This window comes from Epinephelus fuscoguttatus, linkage group LG9 (assembly GCF_011397635.1).
Source record: "Epinephelus fuscoguttatus linkage group LG9, E.fuscoguttatus.final_Chr_v1".
Taxonomy (NCBI): Eukaryota; Metazoa; Chordata; class Actinopteri; order Perciformes; family Serranidae; genus Epinephelus; species Epinephelus fuscoguttatus.
Window position 1 is genome coordinate 21,835,147 of NC_064760.1, and position 13,169 is coordinate 21,848,315.

The 13,169-nt window shown below is 40.8% G+C and overlaps 1 protein-coding gene across 3 annotated transcripts in view; it reads left to right on the forward strand.

The window, feature by feature from the left end:
* pcdh11 (protocadherin 11) overlaps nt 1-13,169 on the forward strand; it is a 165,898-nt gene that overhangs the window by 72,082 nt on the left and 80,647 nt on the right. The window lies entirely within an intron of this gene.

Consider the following 13,169-nt stretch of genomic DNA (forward strand, 5'->3'; position numbering starts at 1 on the left):
TCTAATCAATTACATGATCTGTGAGTGACTAAATTAATAGCGTACATTTTTAAACTGGAGTTCAGGCACAATAGTTCCCCTGTCCTCTACCACTGAAACTGGTCTACAGGTCTTTGCAGTCCTAACAAGAGAGTTAGTTAGCTGGTACAGGCATGTTTGGACTTAACTGTACTTGCAGACTCGTCTTTGCTGGCATGTTCCTGGGAAGTCTGTCCCAATCCACACTTCATCCAGCCCTCACGGGGCTTAAAGTGGACTTTCTGCAGACCTTCAGAGAATCCGCTTCAGGTGCAGACTTCAACATCCATCCATCCATCCATCCATTTTCTAACCCTATGAGGGTCGCGGGGGGGGCTGGAGCCTATCTCAGCTGACATTGGGTGAGAGGCAGGGTACACCCTGGACAGGTCGCCAGACTATCACAGGGCTGACACATAGAGACAGACAACCATTCACACTCACATTCACACCTACGGAGAATTTAGAGTCACCAATTAACCTGCATGTCTTTGGACTGTGGGAGGAAGCCGGAGTACCCACACTGACACAGGGAGAACATGCAATCTCCGCGCAGGGCTCCCACACCCAGGATCGATCCAGGAACCCTCTTGCTGTGAGGCAACAGTGCGAACCACCACACCACCGTGCCGCCAGACTTCAACAGACTTCCCTAATTTAAATGCCCACAATTCATTGCAATACGGACTCCATGTGGTACTTTTTCTCGGGGGCTCAGTCTGCAGGTCTAGAGGATGGACATTTGGATGCAGCTGTAGACTTACTCAGTTTGCGTCTGAACGCCTGGTCGAGTTTGGCTTGACGAGGCTGGCTGCTAGTGCTAGCATCACGGGCTGTGCTAGCTCGGACCTAAATGCTTTTTGTTGAGTTGATATGTCAGGGCTGAAGTACTTCAATTATATGAAAATTCCTAAATGCATGAATTGCAGAGGAAGGCATTCCTATTAACAGCTCCATCTGGGCGTTTTTTAAATGTGAATCTTCATTTACAAGGCCAAGCAGCGTTGTCTCATCTTCCCTATACATAGCCACTCTTGCCTTCAGTGACGCACCGGGCCAAAGGATACCACAGAACGCGGTTAATCAGCGTTAATTTTTTTAACGTGTTATTTTTTTTTGTGATTAATTAATTTAAATGAATGCATTATTTTGACAGCCCTACTTAAAATCTTCAACTTGAAGCAGGATAGATTTTACATGTAGTGGAATCCACAACGTTAACTACCAGAAATGTCATTAATAACTTCTCTCCCCTGCTGCTCACTTCTTCTTTTTCACAATGTCAACAAGCAACTGTGCACTCACAAACTGTGTCTGGAATGGGCAAAGTCTCCAAACATGGAGCACTCCTCCGGAGACTGTGCCATTAATGCGTGATTGGTTCATTCATTAAACAGGCCTGGGAGAAAAGCAATTCGCCACTGTTAATGTAGTGTTGAAGAGTGGGAGGAATCTGTTCCTACGGTATTTACCATAAAAACTCCGAGCCATTTCATCTAAATGAAGAAAATAATATATAACAGGCACAACAGAGGTGCACTGTTAACTGACAGGAGTAATTATATACACATGCATGCAGAGAATATAGGTGTTGTACATGTACTGCAACTTGTCATGGGTTATTGTTTTTTTTTGATGCATGTAAGATACACTTGGTCCCATTCATCTCTCAGACTGATGCTGTGTCAGCTCCCCACATTACAGTGGATAAACTCACCCTACCATTCAGTAACTTTTTATTTTTTTAGGTCAGTGTGGCAGGGCCTTCTCTACATCACTTTTTGCTTAAGTGTTAGTCCTCTGGCTCACCAGCTGCATGTTTTTGTTTCTCGAGGTTGTTTGCATATTCATGTGGTCTCCTTGTCTTGACCAAACTAAACTTGGCTAAACTATTACTTTTATAAATGACATGTTCTCTAACTTGATATGATTTGCATTGCACAAAACTAGTTTTTGGGTAGAAGAATTAAGATTGGGTTTTCTGCAACCTAACACAGTCTTGATCCGCTGAGTGAAGGTGGAAGGTGAATCTGTCGCGGAAATGATGGGTGCTTCTGCATTTCCTTAATGGGTTGTAAGCTCATCGCCGGAAGGAAGAGCACAAAAACTAGCAGTGTACAAATTGGAGTTAAATATGGAGTTGTAACAGGAAACACTTAGGAAAACTTTTTAAGATGATTAAGACCGACACGTGTTCAGTACATGTACAAATATAAATCTTTACCACTCAACAATCCTCACACACAGGATCATCAACGTTACTTAGCTTACTGAAATGCAGCTGAAGCTACAGAATAACTGTCGATGTGGTAACTTTGCTGCGAGTAGAGGGGTGCTGAGCTGTTGACCCCATACACAGTGCTTGTGAATGCTTAGTTTTGTCATGAACCGGACAGAACAGTTTGAACTACCAACACACTGAACCCACTATTGAACTGCAGACAGTCAGAAGCAGACCTGAGTGTCACAGCACTGTGATCAGCCATAAGGTTGCTTCGCAGGTACAAACTTTTATTTATTTTTATTTTGTCCCATTGAGATTGAAAATGTCTTTAACAAGAGAGACCTCACCGAGGTAGCAGCCAATCAGAACGCAACATATTATACAAAACTCCACAAGAAAACACCTATTCAAACATAGTAAGGAAAACAAGCACGTGTGTCTATCACTGTATTCTCTATGATGCCCTTAAATTCATCAATGGATATAAGTGTTTCTAATTTTAGATCCTTTTGAAGATTGTTCCAAGTCCAAGGTGCAGAGTAGGAGAATGCAGTTTTCCCCAGATCTGATAAAACCCAGGGTATGTTAAAAAGCAACCACCAGGAGGAGCGTAGCTGGGAACTACCAGAGCTGACACACAGGAGGGTGCCCAATATTACTTTATATAGTGGTCAATGGCGTCCAACCCACCAAATCACAAAGAATGCAGTGCTGAGTAAGACTTTGCATTTGTAATAAAACACAGAGATGCATGGTACACTGAATCAAGGCTACATAAAATGGTGGAGGTTGCATGCATGTACAATATGTCACTGTCATCAATCACAGACAGAAAAGAAGCTTCCACAAGTTTTTTTCTCAACAGTGACATTAAAACAGGACTTATTTCTAAAATAAAAGCCAATCTTCACTTTGAGCTTCCTAACTAGAGCAGCAATATGTTCATTAAATGGAAGTTTGCATCTATCCATATACCCAAGTATGTATGAGGACCTCTTTCAATGGATTTACCACCGGGAGTGAAGATGCTAAAATCATCAAGCAACTGTGAGCGAACTCGTTGTTGCTGTATGTCATGTCACACCTTAAGTGTGTTAGAAAGACAGTGAATAGACTGACATAAGTCAGTGATTACAGATGGAACTGAAATCAACAAAATTACTCAAATCAGCAAGCGGTCTGTGGCCCTAGACATCAAATTAAGACACTCTAGGTACCCCTTTAGCGTCAGTTTTGGACGCCCAAGGATGACATTTCAATTCACTCTCATTACATGCATTGTGTCTTTTCAAAATAAGCTTGTGTTTTCACAGGAAATGTACAGTTTCAGCTTATTAAATCCATTCAGTCTTATTCCAACATAAATTTAGAACATAGGTAAAATGCTTTGTTTTTAGGTTGACTCCCTTAGATTTAAGGAACCAAAGCATGTGGTTAGGTTTGGGGAAAAAAAACAACCTTTGGCTTCAAATACAACCTGCTCTCACTCTGAAGTCGGCAAAATCCAGCGCTTGAGCAGTGACTTGAGGCATCAGACACTGTGGAAAAACCCAGGAGAGCAGTGTTTCGCATCCCGCCGCAAGATTATAAAGCCAAACCCTTTTCTTTTTTCCTAAACCTAACCACGTGCCGTTTTTGCTATTGAACAAAAAAAAAAAACCATCAATTTGCGGTGTTGTACTGACGTAGTGCGTATATTTTGAAAGTGACTGTAAATGCTAAATTTCCTGTGAAAACAGAAGTGTATTTTGAAAGAAGACAATGCATTAGCAGGCATAGCTTTACATGGCATCCCAGAATGTCAACAACCAACGCACCCAGGGTACTTTTCACGTCATGTCTGCTGCTAAAGGGTGTCTATGTGTGTCAGTATCTGTCACCGAGGGTCGCTGACCAAGCTTTGGTATTTGATGAGTTGGAAGTGAGACCAGGTTGAATTTCTACCTTTAAATATTGGATGGTAGTGGTAGTTTTGCCAGCCTATTAACCAAGTGTAGAAAGAACTATAAACGGGAGGACCCTATGTCTTTATCAAAATGATGAATTGAGAATAACCTTAATATTAGGTTTCATAAATCATCAAGTATCTTGTTGCCAATGCTGTCTTACCAAGCCTAATCTGTATATGTCCGGACTGGGGGATCAATTCTTTTACTTCTGTTGTATTTTGGAAATGGTGCTCTTCTATTACAAGATGAGACATAAACATCCGCCAGCTGGCACCAAACAAATACTGGAAATACTGGGTGTTAGACAAAACTTATTTGTCCTTAATTTAATAAATGAGACTATTACATTGGCAAAGATAAAATACAGCATCACTCTGGGATGTAAAGAGAAGACAAGTAAACGTCAACAGATAAAAGTGCTTCGTATAATTTAGACCCAAATTACTTCTAATTAAACTAAACGATTTTGAGATTGAGTATATGTGGATGGGAGACTTGACTGTTATTGCACACACGTATGCCTTTGGGTCAATCATGTTTATAAATGCATAAACCTTTACACCTACATATGTTAGCTGACCAGTAATAAATGCAGTTACATTGTTTTCTTCCAAATATAAAAGAAGCATAGCCACCTAATAGATGTGGATGGGATTATAGCAGTGTGCCAGGTTTGCACAGGGTTTTTAAAAACAATATTTATATATATTTTTTTCCATATTTGTTTGTAAGTGACCAGTCAAGCATGTCTAATACTTGGACTGACATAAAATCCCCCCTGGCTGAAACATAAACAATGCAACTACATTAGTTTTCACTGACATTGATTTTCTGGGCCAGGATGTTGTCATGTAATTGTTTGCCATTAGAAGAAAACTCTGTAGTTAGATTTCCATGTTTAATGACTTAAACGAAGCCTTTGAGGCTTCATTAGTTTGCACAGTGGTGCAGCCCCGAACTAGATTGTCTAAGAAATAGATCTCAAAAGTTAAAGCAAACAAACTTGTGTCCTCAGGTGATCTGGCATGTCAAAACAGGGATAAAATAATAAATAAGTCAAACCATAAATACATTTATAAATAAAAACCTTGGAAAATGTTAAAGCTTTAATTTATAGATGAAGCATTAATCATAAAAAGCTCAAAATTCACGGTTATGGTCTAAGTTATAAAAGAGCTTATTTTAATGATTTTATTCATGAGGAAAGTATTATTCAATACCTTCATGTTTCAGTGATGTATCCTGGCCTCTTATTTTTCCCTCCCTACCATTATAAATCAGTGCACTGCTGCAGGATGACATGGATGCCAGCCCTCGGTTCTTTGTGCAAGAATGAGACAAGTTCTCTGTAGTGTTTGATACACATTCTTTCAGAATCTGTCCTCAGATCAACACAGCGCGACTCTGGGAGACAGAACAAAGATCGCCCAAATTAGACATGAAAAATAAATCTACAAAAAACAAAACCGAATGGAAAAAAAAAAGTCCCAAGGAGCAAATGACCGCAGGCGTACTAAGTAAAACGACCTCAGTGGCCGGTTGATATCTGCAAACACATTCTACCCAAAGCCATATTTTAGCAGCAATCAACATAATCAGCAGGCTGCATTCACAGATAGCGTTGTGGGTGTGTCGACGGCTCTCCAATTTCACGATTTATAGTCGTCATACAAGCAACACTTTCACTGTAGGTGTTAATCAAGCTGCATTTCTAATTCATGTTAATATGTCAAGTGTTTCCCTGGATGTAATCACCTCTATGTTTAATGAACTGAAGAGGTTATTAAGGTTTTAAACATAACTAATATATGCACATCAGTAAATTAACTATGAAACATATAAAGTCTTGTCATGAGTGTCCCGCTACATCACAAGAGGTGTCTCAATGTGCCTCATTATTTTTTTGTTAGCTTTATTTGGGGCACCGTAGCCGGGGCGTCATCGCCAAAATACTGGTTAGACAACAATGAGTGTCACCTCCTGATTTTTGCACCAATTCCAAAGGACATTGTTCTTATGCTTTTATTCCATGACACAGATTTCATGATCTCTGAAATGTCTCGTATTACTTCAGACAGAAAGGGAAAAACGTAAAAACAAATGGAATAATAAGAGGAAATTGCAGTTTGAAAATGATTACAAGCGTGTAAGCTCTCTAGGCAAGAACATGCTGCATTGCTCAGGATATTTTTCTCACCCTCTGCCTTTGCATATTTCACACTGGCGTAGTCTTTGGAGATGTAAGTCATACTGAGAGAATTTGACTCTGCATGCTAAAAAGGCATAAATACGGGAGGGAGAAAAAAAAACATAACCAGCAGATGACCTTATTACGCTCAGTGTGTACCATGCAGTAGCAATATTGCCTTTATTTGTCATTATTACCACCCGCCATTACTGTGAGTGGGAGGAATATCAATTTGACAAAGAGGGCCTCTGACTAAATGTTAAGGAGCCCCCCTGTCATGTGAGACACATCCCTACTGTTCTGAGTGGGCAGATATGGCTGTGTTTTACTACTTATGGATATTCAGTGGAGGAGCACAGAGCGGGTCTTGCTGTAATAAGGCATTTACCAATGCAGAGTAGCACTGTGCACTGCGAGAACATATGTTAATGCACTTGGCTGTGGCCAGAGAAACAGCAAGAGGTTTGGGGGAAAAAAGCACATGGGACTGGCCTCCTGGAGCACACATTTGCCTTCTACAAAGATATTAATATGACTGGTGCTCAGTGGTGGAGGAGGAGGAAAAATTACCCTGGCAGTGAGGAGAAGTTTGTTTTGGTGATGGTGATGGACCCCAATTGGGTGAGGCAGGCTGGGGAAGAGAGACAGCTCTGTACTCAGTGGGTTTTGAATTACATCAATGGCACACTTTTAACTGACTGCTCTGCCAGAAAAACTGACATCAACATATTTGAGGAAGATATGCATAGAGCAAATGGGGATATGACTGTGAGCTTTGTCTCTGTGCTTTATCAATGTTTTACCAAGTCTGCGCCACTGGCTTTGCAAAGAAAGACTGTCTGTGTTCCCTTTCAAAAGTTGACAGTTACAGTACATAATGGAAAGAAGTTGTCAGTCGAAGTGAAATATTCTATAAAATGTATGCTGTTCACAGAAGTTACCATTAGGGAACATGGGGGGCAAACTATACTCTGACCCAGTATTTAATTTATCTGCCATTTTACTGTTAAGAGATTCTTAAAGGGACAGATCAACTCAAAATCAAAATTACATATTTTTCCTCTTACCTGTAGCGCTATATATCAACCTAGACTGTTTTGATGTGAGCTGCAGAGTGGCGGAGATATCGTCCGTAGAGATGTCTGCCTTCTCTCAAATATCATGGAACTAGACGGCACTTGGCATGTGGTGCTCAAAGCGCTCTAAGGATGCTTTCAGACCTCAAGTTGTCTTGCTTTGGTCCAAATCAGGGACTTGCGTATTGCCTAGAGTTGGTTTGTGTTCTCACAGCAGCATTTACAAGCAGACCAGATCAAATTCAGGAAGTAAACAAAACGTTGAAGAAGAGTACACTTGCAAGATAAATGTGACACTTTCTAATGTCACAATGGAGGGACAACTATGCAGGTTGATTTTAGCGCTGCTTATCGTGGACTATATTGCTGTCATTGTTCATTTTAGTCAAACCATACAGTTTGAAAATGAGGTGCAGCTCCAACTATAAAACAATGTTTTGATGCACTGGATGTGCTGAATGCATATTAAGGCAGTACAAGAGTACTGTAACATGCTTGTTTAACCCAAACAATGCGTAACTGTATGTTTACACCAACAGCAACCAGAGCTTCCAAAATGGCGGATGTCATTAATTTTCAATGACAACCCGGCAGCTTGGGTGACCTGGTCGTCAGCCGCGTGTCTTGGGCAACCAAAGTGTCCAGAGCAGTCCGGAGGGGAGTTAAAACTTGTTTAACCTTATTATGATGAGCTCTGACACGATTCGGCAGCAACCAATTGGGATGCTGACGTGCTTCGATAAAGCAGGTCCCAGACAACAAGCCATGTAACTTTGGTTCTTACAGCACACTTGTTCCGACAGTGGATATTGAAAAGTTTATTACTTGTGTTCGCGCCCACTCAGTCCTTTATAATGTGTCGCTGTTGGGTTACAGAGACCAAAATAAAAAGAATGAGGCTTGGGACCACGTCGCAGAGGTAGTTGGTTGGTCTGGTGACTTTTAAAGTGTGTAATGTTAGTAATAGAGGAGAGAATTGCAGGCTAATTTTGCGACGTAGCATGCAAGTCTTCCTTTTGCTTGGTTTGATGGGATGATTTCTGTTTTCATTGACCGAACATAACTTTCTGAAGGCCAACTATGAGCTTTTTGACTGGACAACAGCAAGCAGCAACTACGCTGCTTTCAAGCCAGTAGTCTGCTTTGCGGCTCCTTTAAACTGACAAGCACGATTGAACGTTCAATGATTCACGTGATGAGCGACTGGAGCAACCAAAGCTGCCACAAATATTTTTGACAGTTGAGCTTCTTGGGCGTCCGCGAGAGACTTTGCCTCTTTGGAAGCTTTTGGTTTGAACGTACAGTAATGTGACTGCAGTTGGTTTGGATCGAGGTCAGAACACAATCTCATCACAAATGAACCGCACCAGAGTTCGTTTGTAACCAGACCGAGACCACTTTTTCAAGAAGGTCTCGGCCTGGTTGTTTTGGTGCACACCCGAGTGCAATTGCTGTGTTCACACCTGCCCAAACGAACCACACTTAGGGGGCAAACGAACTTGAGTTCAACTGAACCGAACCAAACAGGGCAGGTGTGAAAGCACCCTAAATAGCACGACAAGTAAGTATTTTTGATTTTGGGTTGAACTGTCCAGCAGTATGTAGATATAAAGAGCTCATGTCGACAAAGATTCACTGCAACCAAGGACACCAAGTTCATCTTGTTTGGCCTTCACATTTATATGGATTACCTGTGAAAATTCATGAACCTGGCATTTGTCTCACCTCAGATGGTGGAAGAAGTAGTGTTTCTAGCTAAATATTGAGTATGTTGACTGTAAATATTTTATCAGGAGCAGCTATGGTCACAGCAGTTCTTGTGTTCTGAGCGCATTGAATGTTGTTGTAATTAAGCAGAAACTTGTTTTTGCTGTGCATGCAGTTGCCTTTTTTAAATGAGCATGGCTCTTTGCCTATTTTACCGTCTGTTCTGTAGCTTTTATTACCATTTCACTAGAAACCAACATATGACATTGTGTTGTGGGCTTTTTATGACATGCATAATCTCTAATTGTTTTGTCCATAATAAAGGGACAGTTCACCACAAAATCAGAAATACAAATTTGTCCTCTTACCTGTAGTGCTATTTATCAATCTAGATTGTTTTAGTGTGAGTTGCAGAGTGTTGGAAATATTGTCCGGAGAGATCTGCTTTCTCCCAAATGTAATGGAACTAGATGGCACTCGGCTTGTGGTGCTCAAAGCGCCAAAGTAATACAATAAAAAAAACAACAACAGCAATGTCTCTTTTAAAGGGCCAGTGTGTAATATTTGGCATGGTTTATTGTCAAATCTGAATCTGAATCTGAATATTCTACCCATTAATATGTTTATATAAGTATATAATCGCTATAAAATAAAATTCGTTTGGTTTTCGTAGCCTATATATATATATATATATATATATAGCAAGGGCCTTGCTTTAGAGAGGTCGCCATCTTGCGCCGCCATGTATGTACGGCAGACCGAGCGGACAATCAAGCCAGCCAGAGAACGCGTTTCGTGTGTATAAATAAACCAACGAAGACAGCGGAAGGAAGGAAGAAGGAGGAGGAAACAGCAGAGAGTGTTAGTAGTTCGTCAATAGAGAGTAGTGAAAGGTTTTTTTAGTTATAAAGTTTGCGAATGGACCACACTTACCACACAACAGGAGAGAATGAACCCGAACCGTCATCTGCGAGGAAAAGAAGACGCAGCTTCACTCCTTGTGATGCACTCTCTGCGGCGCTTTTCCTCCTGGTGATATATCTCCCCAACGATGGTAGCAGTAGCACCGAATCCCATTCTGTGCAGCAAAATGGGAGCGGAGGATTCAGCCTCTCTTCTCGCCCGCTCAGCATCCAACACATGGAGTTCCTCATCTGTATGCTCCGGCTCAAACAGGTATGGCTCTGGGTCCGTGTCCGCTACAAGAAACTCTTCAAAATCGCGTTCAAAGTCGTCCAATGCAGCTACTATAGTCCGGAGATATTGCTAGGCTAAATAAACAGCTGAGCTCTGTTTACCGGCTACGCTGTCAGTCAGTGTGCGGGCTGGAGGTTGGTGGAGCAGAGAGGGGAGGGGGTACCCGCTTGGTACTGTAAACGAGTATGTGTGTATGAAGTGAATGTGTTACGCTAGAAGAGTCAGAGTTTGGGACGGAGTCTTTTACCCCATGGAGTGTTACCGGAGTTTCTGGAGTGCTAAAATAAACTGGCCTTTTTCCCCGAACGCTCCTCTGGTCCTCTGCTCGTGAGGGATTCATTACAATATTGTAACATGGCTTAGATTTCTAAATAAATATTCACCTCGTCGCTAGATAGACCTACTGCTGAAAAACTCGTGTCTGCGCAAGGCTTTTGGTCCCTACGAGGTCACCGTCATTTACCCAACGGAAGGGGTGAGCGAGTGAGCCCTGCAATCTAGAATTTGACCACTGATGTCACTGTTTTCAACCCGTTTTACACAGTGGCCCTTTAAGAGATCATGACCCAGTTACTCAAGATAATCCACAGACCTTGTTGTGAACAGTATAACCTCCTGAGACCCGAACTTTTGATTGGTATGCCTTTTTAATTTCTCCTAGCTGTTTGGGATCACTAGGATCTGATAAGAATAAGAAAATGAATCATTGTCAGCAATGATAAAGTCCCAATGTCCTCAAACAAGATGATAATAAAGTCCCAATGTCCTCAAACAAGCACTTCTTAATTAATAGCATCTTAACTTGTTACTGTTGCTAAAATTGGTCAACTTTGTTGCCATATCAAACTATAAACATTATTAATCATAAATAAACAAGTTTTAACCATAAAAGGTAATCAGGTTTTGGACCTTGTCCACTTTTGTCTCGGGATCAGCTGCAACTTACTTGGAAGAGATGGCTGCCATCTTGTTTTTACATGGATTATTGTTTTATGCTCTTACTACCACTAGATGGCACAAAAAAGTGTCCACGAACAAGAACAGGTCTAAGTTAAGTAGAATGAAGTGTAAGGTGCAGGAAACCAAAAATGTGATGTCCTCATATGAGGACGCAGGGTCTAAGGAGGCTAATGTAGGGATTATTTTCTTTCTATCGAATTACAACTACACTTGTATCACTGAGTAGAAGGAAGTTTGAATCTACTGCTAGTTCACATAGCACCACTAAGCTAGCTAACTTAACAGCTTAGCTCAGCTCAACAGCCAATAATATTTACATCTCAAGTCATCACAAGCACAAATCTCTCGTTCATGAGTAGATGCACTCTTCCTTCTATACAGTGATACAGTTGAGGGGTGTAATTCAGTAGAAAGAAAATAGTTCCTACATGAAACTGCTCACAACAAGGTCTTTGGATTATCTTGAGTGGCCAGGTCATGATTTCTGTAAAGAGACATTGCTGTTGAGTTTTTCAAATGTATTATTTGTGTGCTTTGAGCGCCACAAGCTGAGTGCCATCTAGTTCCATTATATTTGTGAGAAAGCAGAACTCTCCGGACAATATTTCCAACACTCTGCAACTCACAGCAAAACAATCTAGACTGATAAATAGCACTACAGGTACTCTTTATTTTGGTGTGAACTGTCCCTTTAAAGAGAAAACGAGAAAATAACTCATTTGTGATATTTCAAACCTCCAGACAATCACACGTTTTCACTTAACAGCGCTGTGGAACACTTTCAACTTGTAGCTACTTAGCAGGAGCTATAAGTACGAAAGCAATGTGTTGCTGACACTTCAATTTCAAACATGATAATAAGTCTAACTGGGGTATTACAGTGTAGTCTTTTAATTATATTACACTTGTCAAGGCTGCTTCCTGTCTGAGGGACATTCCCTTCATTTCATCCTCGCTGTTTGTGAAGTGGAATGACTTAGTAAAGGCTATATAATGATTTATTCATGTAATTGGGCATTTCAGTATGTTTTTCTTTATTCTGTGATGCAGTAAACAGGTAAAAGCAATGATACTTTTTTTTGGTTGTACACGCATTCCAGATGCACACAATTAACGTCTTTTTCTCTGTGATAAATTTGATCTCTTATGATAAAAACTGATCTCTGTGTAGTGATCAGATTACATGAAACTGGAAATAGCAAACAAACGCAGTCTTTCTGAAGTGAGACCCATCATCACTTCAATAGAGAGACGGCTATTATTCTTGGAGACATTAATAAAGTATTATCACTGCTTGTTCACAGGCGTTTGAATTGTTAATGTTTAACAAGCCTCTTTGTGAAATCCTTAGGCTCGCTGGTGCTATGTGAAGAATGACAGTGAATGCATTTTGAAACCCAGATGAAATTAGCTGAATGCCATTACAGCCAACCATTTGGCTATCAATTGTGTTTTTAAATTAAAGTCAGAAGCAACTCCCAGTTTTCAGGAGATCATTTCCATAAATGTTCTGAAACATCATTAATCAGTATCATCATTGTGCCTCGTGTTTGTCAGTGAATGACAATGATTCTGTCTCTTCGCTTCAAACATGAGCCTGTGATACAGTATGTCATTGCACATCACAATCTATGGACAATGCCTCTGCCAGTCTCAATGAAGGAAACTGTCAGATGTTACAATGGGAGAGAGATCAAACGGATGAACAATTCACGTTAGTCGGAACTCTTGATAAAGTGAAGTTTTGACACATCAAGGGGCTTTCCATTCTCTGTTCCGCCATGTTTCCTGTTTGACAGTACACTTAGTGGCCACTTTATTAAACGCACCTCCCCATTAATGCAGCTCAC